The sequence below is a fragment of the Dryas octopetala genome, chromosome 7 (assembly GCF_963921425.1).
Source record: "Dryas octopetala chromosome 7, drDryOcto1.1, whole genome shotgun sequence".
In the NCBI taxonomy this organism is placed as follows: domain Eukaryota; kingdom Viridiplantae; phylum Streptophyta; class Magnoliopsida; order Rosales; family Rosaceae; genus Dryas; species Dryas octopetala.
The window spans coordinates 4,534,659-4,547,139 of record NC_141372.1 but is presented as its reverse complement, the minus strand read 5'-3'; the positions used below and the strand labels follow the sequence as shown (position 1 = coordinate 4,547,139).

At 36.1% G+C, this 12,481-nt stretch overlaps 1 pseudogene; it reads left to right on the top strand.

The window, feature by feature from the left end:
- The first annotated feature begins 696 nt into the window (after positions 1–696).
- Positions 697–6,990, top strand: LOC147278753 (subtilisin-like protease SBT3 pseudogene; annotated as a pseudogene).
- Positions 6,991–12,481: the final 5,491 nt, after the last annotated feature.

Genomic DNA, 12,481 nt, shown 5'->3' with positions numbered 1-12,481 from the left:
CAATCACTCACATCTCGCATTCATCCTACATTTTTCTATTTTGCATTGGAGAAAAATCAGTACATCTCATGGTAATAGCACTCAAAGCAAACTTTTTTCATATTCAAGAAATGATAAAAACAGGCGCTAATTGTTTAGGATCGACCCATCAAATGATTGAAATATAATTAATTTGGTAATTGTTTGGTTTCATTTCTAAAATTAGAGAACCCAGTTTGTAAAGTATAGTCTTCAATCCTTACCAAAAAAATACAACGGGGAAGGAAAACAAGTTGTAATGCAATTTCTTATAGTTACTTACTCTTAACTCACAACATTGATTGGGTGTGATGATAATACCATAAGTTTTTCTTGTATATAGTTAATTGGCTAAATGACATTTTGGTTCCTTTAGTTTCACCCTTGTTTCAATTTCGTTCAAATTATTTGTTCAAGGACTTGATTGAAAAAGTGAAATGATAGGAGCTAAATTGAAACAACTACGAAACTAAGAAACCCAAATGCCATCAAACCAGATATTTTCGGATGATCCACTAGGCCACCCATACTGGCTGAGGCCCAAATGTTTAGACGAAGTCCATATGGAGACCGAATGAGTTCCAACTGGGACACACATTGTGTAAACAAAGTCAAAGCGTCTTCTTGGCTGCATGTATTCTTAGGCCAAAATATAATCTGCAATTGTTCCACATGATAATGACAAAGTTTGGGGTTGAAATGGACTTGGAAATAGCAAAGGGTAGTGATACAATGCTCTGCACAGTGTAAATGTGTTTGCTTGGTTGTAAAGGAGAGGGGCTTGGATAAATAAATATCTAGCAGCATTGTTTAAGGCATGCAGCATTGTTTAAACAGATTGTGGAAGGCCTACTTAGCAAATGATCAAATCACCAATAGAGTAAAAATGACGAAAAGAGTAATGATTAAGAGTGAATAGCCAAGGCACCTAACATCAGACAAAAGGACGCCAGTCCAATTTCTCTAAATAGCAACGAACTCACCTAGTAACCTTTTTGTTTTGGCTAATGAAATGGACTAACCCTTTTGATGCAAACAGAGGAAATCAAATAAAATGCAGTGCCATTCATAGTCAAGAAGTTGGCATAGGAAGAATCGATGAGAAAGAATATTACTAATTAAACATGGACTTGAACATAACGTTTTGCAATTAAACAAGGAAGATTAACATCATCCAACATGTTTCTTATAAAGCTCCCAAACCCCTCTATTATTTGCATATCCCACAACGACTCTGCATTAAGCTCATCATCAGAAAGATGGATTTCTACAATATGATCTTTCTGTTGCTGTTAATATTGCTGCAAATCAACAATGCAGTGTCAAATGCTGAGGAATCCCAGACATACATCATCCACATCGACCATTCCCACAAACCTGCATATTTCTTAACCCACGAGGCATGGCACAGGTCCACCTTAAAATCATTGTCATCATCTCCGGCAGATGATGACAATATTTCTTACACAAAAGACAATACTCTGACTACCATAAAAGACCGATGGGATGTTCTTCGCTCAACACCCTTGGATTTTGGGGCAGGCCACGTTAACCCAAACAAAGCCATGAACCCTGGACTAATCTATGATATGGATGTGCAAGATTGTATTGAGTTTCTATGTGGCCTTGGGTACACTGCCAAGCAGATGAGTGCTGTTATTAGGCGAAGTTAATGGACTTGTAGCCAACAACCTAAGGAACTAAACTACCCTTCTTTTATGGCCATCTTTAACGGAACAGACTCTCCGAGAGATAAAAACTTTATCAGGGTTGTGAGAAATGTGGGGGATGATACATCAATTTACCGAGCATTTTTGGAAGTCTCTAGCGGAATGAAGATTGCAGTAGAGCCTAGAACTCTAACATTCACTGGAAAACATCAGGAGCAAGGTTTTGTTTTTAGTGTAGAGATCGATAACGATGCTCCAAAGGTGATCTATGGTTATCTCAAATGGATTGATCAACATAACCACATAGTATCAAGCCCTGTAGAGGCCATGAATTACTAGTTGAGACCACCGGCTAGCATATTCATGTGCAGGATTCAAGAATTAAAAATAAAATGAACAAGATAGATTCCAGAGGCGAACTGCATTTCTATTCAACTTCATAGCATCTTTTAATTGTAAAACTGTTACCTTTAAACAATGTGATTGAACCAAGAGAAATGAAATAAAACCATGAAATTATGAAAAGGTAGTACGTACTTTTACAAGAAATACAATATATATCTAAGAAGTAGATGTCTCATGGTAAGAGCACTAAAAGCGAAAGGAAGAAAAAGCAGGGTTTAATGCAATGCAATACTTTTAGTTACCCTTAACCTCATCACAAAGAAATAAAATATCATTTACCAAAAAAAAAAAAAAAGTAAAATTTCAACCCCAAAACCAACTTGAAAAAGAGGATTTTTGATTATATGAACATATCAACTAAATAAAATGAGAAAGGCTAACAATTTTTTAATAAGAAACTTTTATAGAACAATTCAAATACTAAAAGTTTGGAGCTTGCCAGCAACCCAGTTAGCAAACTTCTATATAAGTTTCTCTCTATAATAATTCATGTAGCAGATTAAAAAGATGAGGCATAATTTGGAAGAGGCAACAAGCCATACTTGAAATCCTCAAGCATTTTCATTTCACAACTTGACCCAGTGAGTCAGTGACTGCCTCGTGCTTGACTGATAAAGGAAATGCTTTCTCTCAAGTCTCACCGTTTCATTTGATCTAACTCAACTATGTTTTCTGTTGATGGATGATGACGCATTATTATTTTTCTTTTTCTTTTTAGTGTTTTTGACATTTTGTGTCTTTTATAACTCTGTTACGGGCTACCCATTTTAGTTAGACTCAAATATGGGACAATAGTCACTTAAAGCCCAATTGAGTTCAAGCCCATTAACAGCCTAAACTAGGAAATACGACAGTTAGAGCATCAGCATTTGTGTCATTTACAATGACCAAAATATGATTTGCATTTTCTTCTTGTTAGCTTCTTAATTGTAACAAATACATAATTATAGATCAAAGTGCGTTGAATTGTTTGCTTGTTTTTGGACTCGAGGCGATTGGATGAATGGATAGCATATGTCACAGTTTGTGTGAAGGACATCGGAAGTTTGAATTTATTTTATTTTTCAGACACTGCAAGTCTGCAACTGAAGAAATAAAAAAAAAATTGAGTTGACCATAGAGGCATGCAAGTTGGCTTTAACAAATTGGCATAGCCTGCATAGCAGAAGGAACCAAACTCAAAAAGAATGTAAAACATGAAAAGGAAAGACTATGACAAGGAGGCTAGAACAAGTTTTCTAAATAGCAACGAACCAGCCTAGTGACCTTTTGTTTTGGCTAATACAATCATGGATGAAAATATTCACGATATGTCGGTAAAATATCAGTATATTTCGACAAAATATTGATAATATCGGTAGCTTATCAGTATATATCGACAAAATTGTAAAAAAAATTTCAAAATTTGGAAAGGAAAATAAGAATAAGATGAAATTAAACTTTATCCAGCCCTAATTAGATCAACACTCATCAACTAATCCTAATTAATAAACAGTAAACCTACAAAAGAACAAATTATAACTCAACTTTTTTTACACCGATATAAAAAAACAAGAGAGAGTGCAAAACCCAAAAGGATTCATGGCATCATGTGCAATTGGGTCTCATAAACAGAAAGAAGATTAGAAATAATTAAACTCTACCAAAATCAATATATTGGTCGATATATTCGTAAATTTGAGTACCGATATTTAAAATTTTTTTGATATTTTTATCCTTGAATGCAGTGGACACTTGATCCCTTTGATGCAAAAAGAAGAAACCAAACAAAATCTGGTATCATTCACAGCCATGAGCTTGACATAGAGAAAATCGATCAGAAATTAAGAAATATATATAAATTAAACATTGACTTTGAACATAACGTTTTTCAATTAAACAAGGAAAGATTAACATCATCCAACATGTTTCTTAGAGCATGTATAGTGCTAAATGCAAGATTTAGCTTTTGTTTTTAGCCAAATGCACAAATTTGTACATTACTAGAGGCAAAAGGCAAAAATCTACATATTTAATTTAATAAGTGTATTTATATATATTCTTATAAATTAAAAATTTTAAATTAATATAGTTTAATAATTATACCATTGTAATTATTTTAATGAGATCTTTAATATGAGTATAATATTAAATCTATTTAAATATTATTATTGAAAAAGAGATACTTGATATTTAAATATTATTATTGAAAAGGAAATACAAAATATATTATTGAATGTATTTAACATGCCATTGGCTATGGCAATTTAGTGGCAGCTGGGAAAAAAGTGTAACCAATTGGATATATCAAGAACACATTGGCAGCATGGCTAGCAACAGTCACAAGCATGTGTCATGCGTTGGTCGCAATTTTTTTTCTTCTCTCCAATCTTGGGCCTCCACGTAGAATTTATTACCTAACAACAGCTACTTTTTCTGTCTTGTGGGCTCCACTTGCCTTAGCTTTGCAAATGGCAATAACAAGATTTTAGTCTAAAATATTATCGTGGCAAGAATAGTTTGTATTTGACCCAGCTACGTAGAGTTAAAAGTAGAGATTTAGCATAGCAATACACATGCTTATAAAGCTACCAAACCCCTCTACCACATGCATATCCCACATCTCTTCTGCCATAAGCCCATAACTAAGATGGGAATCTACAGTATGATCTCTCTGCTACTGTTAATGCTGCTGCAAATCAACACTGCAGTGTCAAATGCTGAGGAATCCCAGACATACATCATCCACATCGACCATTCCCGCAAACCAACAAATTACTTAACACACGAGGCATGGCACAGGTCCAGCTTAAAATCATTGTCATCGTCTCCAGCAGATGACAGTGAAATGTTGTTGTACTCATACAACCATGTCATGCATGGCTTCAGTGCCAGGCTCACACCCTCTCAGTTGTCTGAATTACAGAAATCTCCAGCTCATGTTGCCACATACCCGGAGTCTTTTGGCAAGTTGTTCACAACACACAGCCCCAAGTTTCTTGGCCTCAAACATAACTCTGGCCTATGGTTTGCAGCGTCATATGGCAAAGATGTAATCATAGGAATCATTGATACAGGAATTTGGCCAGAGAGTGAGAGCTTTAATGATAAGGGAATGTCACAAGTGCCAGAAAGATGGAAAGGGACATGTGAGAATGGAACGGCATTCAGCCCATCTGTCTGCAACAAGAAGCTCATCGGGGCTCGATCTTTTAGCAAAGGGCTTCAAGCTGCAGGAATAAACATCTCCACCGAATATGACTTTGACTCACCACGAGACTTCTATGGGCATGGAACCCACACATCATCAACTGCTGCAGGTAATCATGTACTTAGTGCAAGTCATTTTGGATATGCAAAAGGCGCAGCAAGAGGGGTGGCGCCACGGGCACATGTTGCCATGTACAAGGTCCTCTGGGCAACTGATACTTTAAAGAGTGCAGCTAGTGATGTGCTTGCCGGCATGGACCAGGCAATTTCTGATGGAGTTGATATTATGTCACTGTCTCTTGGATTTGACGACACACCTTATTTCAAGGATGTCATTGCCATTGCTTCTCTTTCAGCAATTGAGAAAGGAATTGTTGTCGTCTGCTCAGCTGGGAATGATGGTGCGTACAACTCAATACACAATGGAGCACCCTGGATCACAACAGTAGGAGCTGGCACGCTTGATCGCAATTTCACTGCAACAATGACTCTGGACAATGGCATGACAGTTGAAGGAATATCATACTTCCCAGAGAGTGTTTACATTACTGATGCACCATTGTACTATGGGAAAGACAACACGAGCAAAGCAATATGCGACTACAAGGCATTGGATCGTGAAGAAGTGGCTGGAAAGGTAGTCCTCTGTGATAATAGCACCAAGACTTACGTTGAAGAACAAAAGGAAGAGGTAGAGAGGGCAGGTGCTTATGCTGGAATCTTCATGACGGATCTGTCATTTTTACACTTAGATGTCTTCTCCATTCCCTCTATGAGTCTACCACTTGCTACAGGGGCATTGATTAGAGGGTACGCAACACAGGTCAATACAACTAAAGTTAAGAGCATGTCCTTCGTGCACACAAATTTGGGTACAAAACCAGCACCACAAGTGGCATATTTCTCTTCAAGAGGACCCGACCCAATCACTCCAAGTATTCTAAAACCAGACATTCTTGCTCCGGGGGTCGATGTGCTTGCTGCAGTTCCACCTAACAAGCCGTACAGCGAAGTTAACAACTATGGTTTAGTGACAGATTATGCACTATTCTCAGGGACATCAATGGCAGCACCACATATCGCTGGGGTAGCAGCTTTGCTAAAGGCTGTTCACCGAGAATGGAGCCCAGCAGCCATCCGATCGGCAATCATGACCACAGCTTACACAAGAGACAATACTCTGACTACCATAAAAGACCAATGGGATGGTCTTCCCTCAACACCCTTGGATTTTGGGGCAGGCCACGTTAACCCAAACAAAGCCATGAACCCTGGACTAATCTATGATATGGATGTGCAAGATTATATTGAGTTTCTATGTGGCCTTGGGTACACTGCCAAGCAGATGAGTGCTGTTATTAGGCGAAGTCAATGGACTTGTAGCCAACAACCTACGGAACTAAACTACCCTTCTTTTATGGCCATCTTTAACGGAACAGACTCTCCGAGAGACAAAAACTTTAGCAGGGTTGTGAGAAATGTGGGGGATGATACATCAATTTACCGAGCATTTTTGGAAGTCCCTAGCGGAATGAAGATTGCAGTAGAGCCTAGTACTCTAACATTCACTGGAAAACATCAGGAGCAAGGTTTTGTTTTGAGTGTAGAGATCGATAACGATGCTCCAAAGGTGATCTATGGATATCTCAAATGGATTGATCAACATAACCACATAGTATCAAGCCCTGTAGTGGCCATTAATTACTAGTTGAGACCACCGGCCAGCATATTCATGTGCAGGATTCAAGAATTAAAAATAAAATGAACAAGATAGATTCCAGAGGCAAACTGCATTTCTATTCAACTTCATAGCATCTTTTATTGTAAAACTGTTACCTTTAAACAATGTGATTGAACCAAGAGAAATGAAATAAAACCATGAGATTATGAAAAGGTAGTACGTACTTTTACAAGAAATACAATATATATCTAAGAAGTAGATGTCTCATGGTAAGAGCATTGAAAGCGAAAGGAAGAAAAAGCAGGAAATTTTCAATGGAAATTTCGACGAAAAGTTTCGTGGAAATTTTGATTTCGACAAAAACGACGGAGATTATTATCAAAATACGAAAATTTTGGATGCAACTTGACCATATGTTTATGTAACATATTATGTACTACATTGATAAAAAATATTGAAGAAACCAAATTGTATAGTAGGTTTCATATAATATAAGTTGAATATAATGCCCGCTGGAAGTAAATACTGTTAAATAAAAATGGTTCACTAATTAACAATTACATAAAAATAACCTTTTTTTAAAGGATATTTAATCATTTTAAATCCAATTGTCCTTAAAATATATGTGGACAAATAAAAAAATGACATGTATTATTATTTTCTAAACCACTTGACCCAATAACAAAACACAATTCAAATAGATTGTATCCCGGAAAGTTGGTTTATAATTTATTTTGAAATAAATAATGACTTATTGATAATTATCTTGTTAATTTGAAGATATTAGAATTTTTCTGAGGAATTTTGGAAAGAAATAAATGAATTTGAAGTCATAGAAAAATGAGATTTATTAAGATGAGCTCACGAAATTTTACAGAACATTTTTCGGACCTCGAAGTTAATTTTGGTGAGTTATTTAGATTTTAAGTGATTTCGGTGAGCTATCGAAAAACAATAAAAATTAAGAAAAGCTCAGTTTTGATTTTAGTCTTGTTGGAAAGATCTCGGGTTAACGAGCGTGAAGACGCAAACGAAATGTGATTTTTTTTTTGTTTTCTTTCCTTTTTCTTTTTTTTTTCTTTTTTTTTTCTTTCTTTTTCTTTTCTCTTCTTTTTTTTTTCTTTCCTTCTTCAGTTCAACTTCTTTCTCCCTGCCCTGTGACTAACCACCAGTCTGACCTCTTCCTTTTTTTTTTTTTCCTTTTCTTTTTTTTTTCTCTTCCTTCTTCAGTTCTCATCTTCTCTTTATCTCTCCTAGTCTTTCACTCCCTCCTTCTCCATGTTCTCTTCTCTCTGCTCCCTCTCCCTCCCCCACCCCGTCCCCGATCTCCCTCTCTTCCTCCTCTCCCTCCCCAGATCTTTTCTCTCCCTCCGTGGACGGCGCGTGCGGCTCTGCCTCTTCCTCCCTAATCTCTTCTCTCCCTCTGGCGACAGTGACGGCGGTGACTTTGCCTCTCTCCCTCCAATCTCTACCTTCCTTCTCTGCCTCCGAAAATTTCGTCGAACTTTTGAAGTTTTCGGGAAATTTTTGAAATTTCGGCAAAATTTTCCGAAATCTAAACGAAAATTATTGGGTATGTTGATAAAATTTCCACCTCCCCAAAAAACGAAATTTTCTTCCTTGCCCTTCTTTTTTTTTTTGGCCACATTCTTCCTTGCCCTTAACCTCATCACAAAGAAGTAAAATATCATTTACCAAAACAAATAAAAGTAAAATTTCAACCCCAAAACCAACTTGAAAAAGAAGATTTTTGATTATATGAACATATCAACTAAATAAAATGAGAAAGGCTAACAATTTTTTAATAAGAAACTTTTATAGAACAATTCAAATACTAAAAGTTTGGAGCTTGCCAGCAACCCAGTTATCAAACTTCTATACAAGTTTCTCTCTATAATAATTCATGTAGCAGATTAAAAAGATGAGGCATGATTTGGAAGAGGCAACAAGCCATACCTGAAATCCTCAAGCATTTTCATTTCACAACTCGACCCAGTGAGTCAGTGACTGCCTCGTGCTTGACTGATAAAGGAAATGCTTTCTCTCAAGTCTCACCGTTTCATTTGATCTGACTCAACTCTGTTTTTTGTTGATGGATGATGACGCATTATTATTTTTCTTTTTCTTTTTTAGTGTTTTTGACATCTTGTGTCGTTTATAATTCCGTTACAGGCTACCCATTTTAATTAGGATCAAATATGGGACAATAGCCACTTAAAGCTCAATTGAGTTCAGGCCCATTAACGGCCCAAACTAGGAGATACGACAGTTAGAGCGTCAGCATTTGTGTCGTTTACAATGACCAAAATATGATTTGCATTTTTCTCTTGTTAGCTTCTTAATTGTAACAAATACGTAATTATAGATCAAAGCGCGTTGAATTATTTGCTTGTTTTTGGACTCGAGGCGATTGGATGAATATGTCACAGTTTGTGTGAAGGACATCAGAAGTTTGAATTTCTTTTATTTTTCAGACACTGCAAGTTTGCAACTGAAGAAATAAAAACAAATTGAGTTGACCATAGAGGCATGCAAGTTGAGTACAACTGGATGAGTTGGACATAGAGGCATGCAAGATGGCTTTAACAAATTGGCATAGCCTGCTTAGAAGAAGGAACCAAACTAAAAAAGAATGTAAAACATAAAAAGGAAAGACTATGACAATGAGGCTAGAACAAGTTGCCTAAATAGCAACGAACCAACCTAGTGACCTTTTTGTTCTGGCTAATGCAATCATGGATAAAAATATTCACGATATTGTCAAGTCGAGATATTTGTAATTTTATCTATCGATATTTAAATAAGTTGTAATCGATATTTTTTTGATATTGGTATATGTCAACAAAATATCGGTATATGTCGGCAAAATATCAGTATATGTCGAAAAAATATTGGTAATATTGGTAGCATATCAGTATATATCGACAAAATTGTATAAAAAATTTCAAAAATTGGGAAGAAAACGAGGAATAAGATGAAATCAAACTAAATCCAGCCCTAATTAGATCAAAACTCATCCACTAATCCTAATTAATAAACAATAAACCTACAAAAGAACAAATTATAACTCAACTTTTTTTACACCGATATAAAAAAACAAGAGAGAGTGCCAAACCCAAAAGGATTCATGGCATCATGTGCAAAGAAGATTAGAAGTAATTAAACTCTACCGAAATCGATATACACTATTCTCACTCCAAGTGACAGATTATGCACTATTCTCAGGGGCATCAATGGCAGCACCACATATCGCTGAGGTAGCAGCTTTGCTAAAGGTTGTTCACCGAGAATGGAGTCCAGCAGCCATCCGATCGGCAATCATGACCACAGCTTACACGAAAGACAATACTCTGACTACCATAAAAGACCAATGGGATGGTCTTCGCTCAACACCCTTGGATTTTGGGGCAGGCCACGTTAACCCAAACAAAGCCATGAACCCTGGACTAATCTATGATATGGATGTGCAAGATTATATTGAGTTTCTATGTGGCCTTGGGTACACTGCCAAGCAGATGAGTGCTGTTATTAGGCGAAGTCAATGGACTTGTAGCCAACAACCTATGGAACTAAACTACCCTTCTTTTATGGCCATCTTTAACGGAACAGACTCTCCGAGAGACAAAAACTTTAGCAGGGTTGTGAGAAATGTGGGAGATGATACATCAATTTACCGAGCATTTTTGGAAGTTCCTAGCGGAATGAAGATTGCAGTAGAGCCTAGTACTCTAACATTCACTGGAAAACATCAGGAGCAAGGTTTTGTTTTGAGTGTAGAGATCGATAGCAATGCTCCAAAGGTGATCTATGGTTATCTCAAATGGATTGATCAACATAACCACATAGTATCAAGCCCTGTAGTGGCCATGAATTACTAGTTGAAACCACCAGCATATTCATGTGCAGGATTCAAGAATTAAAAATAAAATGAACAAGATAGATTCCAGAGGCGAACTGCATTTCTATTCAATTTCATAGCATTTTTAATTGTAAAACTGTTACCTTTAAACAATGTGATTGAACCAAGAGAAATGAAATAAAACCATGAAATTATGAAAAGGTAGTACGTACTTTTACAAGAAATACAATATATATCTAAGAAGTAGATGTCTCATGGTAAGAGCACTGAAAGCGAAAGGAAGAAAAAGCAGGTTTTATGCAATGCAATGAGAAAGAAGTAAAATATCATTTACCAAAACAAATAAAAGTAAAATTTCAACCCCAAAACCAACTTGAAAAAGAAGATTTTTGATGATATGAACATATCAACTAAATAAAATGAGAAAGGCTAACAATTTGTTAATAAGAAACTTTTATAAAACAATTCAAATACTAAAAGTTTGGAGCTTGCCAGCAACCCAGTTAGCAAACTTTTATATAAAAATTCATGTAGCAGATTAAAAAGATGAGGCATGATTTGGAAGAGGCAACAAGCCATACCTGAAATCCTCAAGCATTTCCATTTCACAACTCGACCCAGTGAGTCAGTGACTGACTCATGCTTGACTGATGAAGGAAATGCTTCATCTCAAGTCTCACCGTTTCATTTGATCGTCACTCAACTCTGTTTTCTGTTGATGGATGACGACGCATTATTATTTTTCTTTTTCTTTTTTAGTGTTCTTGTGTCGTTTATAACTCTGTTATGGGCTCCCCATTTTAATTAGGCTCAAATGTTGGACGATAGCGACTTAAAGCCTAATTGAGCTCAGGCCTATTAACGGCCCAAACTAGGAAATACAACAATTAGAGCGTCGGCATTTGTGTCATTTACAATGACCAAAATATAATTTGCATTTTCCTCTTGTTAGCTTCTTAATTGTAACAAATACGTAATTATAGATCAAAGCCTGTACACAGTTTGTGTGAAGGACATTGGAAGTTTAAAATTCTTTTATTTTTCAGATACTGCAAGTCTGCAACTGAAGAAATAAAAACAAATTGAGTTGACCATGAGGCATGCAAGTTGGCTTTAACAAATTGGCATAGCCTGCACAGCAGAAGGAACCAAACTAAAAAAGAATGTAAAACATAAAAAAGGAAAGACTATGACAAGGAGGCTAGTCCAAGTTGTCTAAATAGCAACGAACCAACCTAGTGATCCTTTTGTTTTGGCTAATGCAATCAGGAGTGAAAATATCCACGATATTGTCAAGCCGAGATATTCGTAATTACATCTATCAATACTTAAATAGGTTGTAATCGATATTTTTTTGATATCGATATATGTCAACAAAATATCAGTATATTTTGACAAAATATTGGTAACATATCGGTATATATCGACAAAATTGTATAAAAAATTTCAAATTTTGAGAAGGAAAAAAAGAATAAGATAAAATCAAACCAAATCCAGCCCTAATTCGATCAAAACTCATCCACGAATCCTAATTAATAAATAATAAGCCTACAAAAGAACAAATTATAACATAACTTTTTTTACACCGATATAAAAAAACAAGAGAGAGTGCCAAACCCAAAAGGATTCATGGCATCATGTGCAATTAGGTCTCATTAA